Genomic DNA, 5,618 nt, shown 5'->3' with positions numbered 1-5,618 from the left:
GTTCTTTTGTTTAAATGCTGTGAGCTACTCAAAGCTGCTAGTTGGTTCAGGCTTGTGGGGCCAAGATCTGATTTACGAACATCCTGTGTCTTGGGTCTCTTTGGAATTTGGCTCCTCATGTTTCAACCATGTTTTGACCAAATCTTAGATTGTCTGATTCGGTCTGATATCCTACAACTTGTACCCTACTTGTGGTTAGTCTGCACAAGATCAACATGCTTGTTTCCTTTGTGGCTCCTTTAAATGCAAGACAAGTATTCGATCTACATCAGAGCGTCCACGAATCTTTCTACAGCGTTGTTGGCAGGGCGCCCAGAGCGAATTTTGATGCTCTCGCCGGCGGCGGTGTGAATGCACGATAATAATACAAATCCAATAAATCTTTGTAGTAATGCGAGTGTCCATGTTGTTTTCACATTCCGACGAATCACAGACACTATGCACATTTTGTTAATAATTTTCAAAGTACTAATTCAATGAAGTGCCTCAGGGACATGACGAAATGCTTGGTTTAAGATATAAGACATTACTTTATGTTAAAAAAATAAAATGCAATAATTATTTTTATTCATCATAACAGGCATACCAAAGTATTGTGAAAAGCTTTGAACAATTCAATTTGGTAAAGACCACTTTAAAAACTCAGAATCCCAGGAGTGACCCAGTAAATGCATGGTAAAACTGTTTGCACTACAAACCAGTGTGTTCATAATTAAGATAATACATTAAAATAATATGGTAAGACACCAATTTGCAATATCAAGCAGCAAAACAAACTGTTTTGTACAGCTAAATATAGCTGGATGCAGATGAGACCAGAAACCAGACCCATAAAATTTACAAATGGCCGTGCCCACTCTTGCTTGACCAATCAGTAAAAATAAGCATTTCATTACCACCCACACCTTGAAATTAAATATTCAAGCTGTTTATCCATTTTCTACCCCTGAATGTAAAAACAGAAAATCAAGTAAAATCAATTATTTTGTTGTTGGTTTTTTTTTTATAAAAAAGGTGCCATTTTCTTATGTTTCTGTTTTCAACATAAAAAAAACTAAATGAATGCAACATACACGGACCAGATACATACACTTATATATATATATATATATATATGTATATATATATATATATATATATATATAAATATATATATATAAGTGCTATAAATAACACTCAGTCACAATACATTAATAGTATTTCTAGTTCTGAAGTAATGAAATCAAACCTGAGTTCGTTAGTCTTCCTCTCTGTATCATCAATTCGATCATGAGCTGCAAATGAATGTTCTCTTCTTCTGTGTATTTATAGTGCATGATGTGGAAATGTTTTGAATTTTTAAAATCACCTGACATTACAGTAAGAAAGTGAAAGTGTTTTAGTGTGTTATATCCTTTGAAGGCAATGATCTTTCCAGCTGATTTGAGATAAGGTCAACTCTTTTACATCTATCTAGATGTGAATGTTTCATTTGCAGTGTTGTGCAAGTTACTTCCAAACTGTAATACATTATAGATTACTTGTTACCGTTATTTAAAAGTAATTCCTTACCTTACAATATTACTGTCTCAGAACTGTAATGTGTTACATGACTTGACTTACATGTATTACTTTTGAGTTACTTTCACCAAAATAACTACAGAAGTAGAACTTAACATTCCAAAATGACAAAATGTACTGCAGAGCATTTAACATCCAGTAGAGGGCAATATGGTGTAGCATAATGACTGTGGGCTATCTAGGCTACTAACAATATAGCTTATAATTGGAAAAGTGAAGGCTCAAGACAATGCAAGAAAGGATGACAGCCAGAATGGCAGAGCAGGCAGAGTGGGGAGCCATGGCGGAGCAGGCAGAGCGTGAACGGTCTCCATGGCCGTGGCAGGACAGACAGTGAGTTCATGAACGGCCTCCATGGCCGTGGCAGGACAGACAGTGAGTTCAAGAACGGCCTCCGTGGCCGTGACAGGACAGACAGGGAGTTCCCAGAGCCTGTATCAGAGTTCTGTATCACTCATGCCTCACTCAACTACTTGTATTTGTTCGCTAGCGTCATGACAAAAAATTGCTTGAGGATCCGCTATTTTGCTCATCAATGGAAACAACATGCACAGGAAGAGATATTTTTGAAAAAACTCAGTGGTAAACTGAAAGTACTTGGTCTTTGTTGGGACAACTGTGTCGGCGTGTGCACAGATAGAGCGGGACCAATGTTAGGGAAAAATAAAGGACTCGCTGCTTTGGTTCGTGAAGTAGCTCTGCACGTTCGTTTCACTTACTGTATGATTCACAGAGAGGCCCTTGCAGCAAAAACTCTTCCTGTGGAGTTGAACACAAATTGTAAATTTTATAAAGACTCGTCCCACAGAATCAAGACTGTTTGGCCTGTTGTGCAAAGAAATGGGGTCAGAATATGAATCGTTACTTTTGCACACGGAGGTAAGATGGCTCTCCAGAGGGAAAGTACTGCAGCGGATATTTTCATTGCGTGACGAATTGAGGATTTTTCTGCTTGATTGTGAATCTTCTTTTGCTAATTATTTTACTGACGCTAAGTGGCTCACATATTTTGCATACCTGTCTGACATTTTTGATAGACTTAATACCCTTAATTTGTCTCTTCAGGGCCCGAATTCAAACCTACTAACAGTGTCCGATAAAATTATGGGGTTTGTGAGGAAACTGGAGCAATGGAGAGGGCAGGTTGATGGGGGAAATTTAGACATGTTCCCGACCTTGGATGAATTTCTCACGGAAAATGAGCTTAACTGGGATGTTACAAAAAAAGAAATCACTCTCCATCTGCAAGCCCTGTCTGCACATTTCAATAAGTATTTTCCTGAGCAGCATTGTTGGAACCAGTACGACTGGGTTCGTAACCCCTTCATCGAAAGCACAGTGAGTCTGTCATCAAATCAACAGGATGCCCTTCTGGACCTTTCAAGTGACCGTACTTTGAAGACACTGTTCGACTCAACCACACTGTCAGAATTCTGGCTGGCAGTGGAGACGGAATACGCTGAACTTTCGAGACTAGCAATTGATGTACTCTTGCCTTTTGCCTCAACTTGGCTCTGGGAAGCAGCATTTTCTGTATATACGTACATCAAAAGCAAGTATCGCTCACGCTTATTCCAGTGGAGGATGATTTACGGTTAGCCATGTCTGGAATCCAACCACGGATTGGCATGTTGTGCTCTCAGAGACAGGCTCAGCCATCACACTGAATCAGGTAAGCTGGTTATATATTTGTTTCAATGTAATTAATTCTACACACTCGATACGCAGCAAATAATATGTGAATGATGTTCGCACACGCATTACTTTGGGCTCGCGGGAGGGGAGGGGGGACGCGAGTGAAATTAGACAAACTTTGGGGGGGGCGCATGTCCTAAAAGGTTGAAAACCCATTTTAGAGGACTATATGAAATAAACTCAGCAGCACCCATAAGGGGCACACATGTACTAACGTGGAAGCTATCAACTCAGATTTGTAAACAAAAACAGAAAAGTTCAGATTACTTGATCAAAATTTGATTTTTATTTAATTTAGACAAAGACAACATACAAAGTTTTTTTTTTTTGTAGTCAGTTGTTTTATAGTAAATATTATTGGATTACTGAAGGACTCAGAGATGTATTAGATAACAAATACAAAGTTTGATAAAATGGCAAAAACGTGCACTTGAATGAAAAGTTTATTTTAAACCTTATTTGAATTATTTTTTTTGGCCCACTGTTTGCTTTGCGTTTTCTTCTTGACTTAAGAGAAAAACTTGATGTGACATCTGTCCTTGTTTCTGAGGTTGTTGCTCTGTCCGTCTTTCTTTTTCTGTTTGCAAACAGTGGACATATTTTTTACGTGCCTTGTCCGCATCACAAAGTCTCCCAAATCCTTTAATGTTCATACTTTCTTCCTTTGTTTGCACTTTGTTCATTCACTTCATGGGCAATATTCTCAGGACATTTCTCCCATGTCTGTAGAATTTTCAGTACGCTTTCCAGTTTCCTGATAGTTGTACGACGCATATCTTCATCAGCACTTTCATCCTCAATTTCATTTTGTATCAGCTTTACTGAATTGTTCATAGCACTTTTTGATTTTGTCTCAATCACCTCATTGAAAAGTCCCTTCGCAAGCAGTAGACAAGCACATTTTTTATGGTTCGAGAAAGTACAGCAGTCACATATACTTGTCACAATACATGGTTTTGATTATGCTCTTCCAAATAAGCTTTCAACCTCTATTGTTTTTTGAGGCTTTGCAGAAATGCTATACTTATTCCCAGTGGCGGCTCATGGGTTTTAAAATAGAGGAGGCACTCTAATTGTATTGGTAATTCAATATCGCTACTCATCATAAGTACTTGGTACATTATCAGCGCAGCGGCAGACGTTCAAACTAATATCACGTAATTAACGTCTCTTTGATGATTATGATTGGTTGATATCAGAAGGGACGCTAGCCTCCCTTGCCAGGGTTCTTTTCTCAACACTCCTCAGCGCTGAAAGTGAACACTCGATGCTGATTGGCTAATTTTTTTTTACCAACGGAGGCACGAGAGCTCAGCACTCACCCGGCCTCCCCCTACCCTTCTCTATCATTAGTGGTTGCAATTACATCAGCAGATTCGGCACATTCGCGATAGAAAAGTGGCGCTTTCACGTTATGGTATTACAACTGTGAAATTACAAACAAAAAATACACATTCTGAGACATGAACTGAAATGAATTGTGAATTTTATTAACATTAAATCGTCCTTCTCCCATTTTCACCTCAAAATTATGGGGAAGCTGTGCCTCCCCTGCCTCCCCCGATGAGCCGCCACTTCCTTAGAATCTATTTATTGGCATGGGCCTGCAGTTGTGTGTCAATGTGTGGAAAAGTCTCAGGACCAGTACAAGTGAGAAGACTTAATAAAATGAGATGCTTACATGTATGTACCAGCTACACAACTGCAGAACTACATGTGGATTATTCTCAGACCGAACATTGTATATATATATATATATATATATATATATGTTTCTGTTGAAGCTATGGTCATTTTCATGGCCCATCCATTCTCTAGCATCCTCTCAGCAGATTTCTTTATTTCTTCCATTTTTCATTCCAGAGGGTTATTGACCCAAATCCTGTATTATATTGAAGTACTTGTCAGTCTTGTTCAGCAGCACATCAATCAGATGATCCAATCTACGATTTCGGATGCCACAGAGGAATTGGTGTTTTAAACGGTGGAAGAAACTATAAGGGGGGAAAAAAGAGATCAGAGTGAAGTGCAGCAACATGTTGGAACTATTACAATGTATACTTTTAAACAAATTAATAAATAATCAAAACACTACGCTAGCTTCCAGCTAGCCCACAAATACATAATGAAGTGAACATGCATAAAAATTATATATACCGTTCTATTAGATTGTTTGTGTCAGAATCTCCATGCTTATAGCATCTTCCAAAATTAGACCACAGATGACCAATTGTCTCCCAGTGGTTCCTGAAGTACTTGCAGACACCTTTTAAGTTCTTAAACTGGCAGTGAAACATCTCAGCTTTTTTCTTAAATTCATCTTCCTGTAAAAATGGACAAGGAAAATCATGTTTGATGTTATT

Source organism: Sinocyclocheilus anshuiensis, unplaced genomic scaffold (genome assembly GCF_001515605.1).
Source record: "Sinocyclocheilus anshuiensis isolate Anshui unplaced genomic scaffold, SAMN03320099.WGS_v1.1 scaffold4008, whole genome shotgun sequence".
Lineage (NCBI taxonomy): Eukaryota > Metazoa > Chordata > Actinopteri > Cypriniformes > Cyprinidae > Sinocyclocheilus > Sinocyclocheilus anshuiensis.
The sequence above is the reverse complement of the archived record's forward strand: the minus strand, read 5'-3'. Positions refer to the sequence as shown.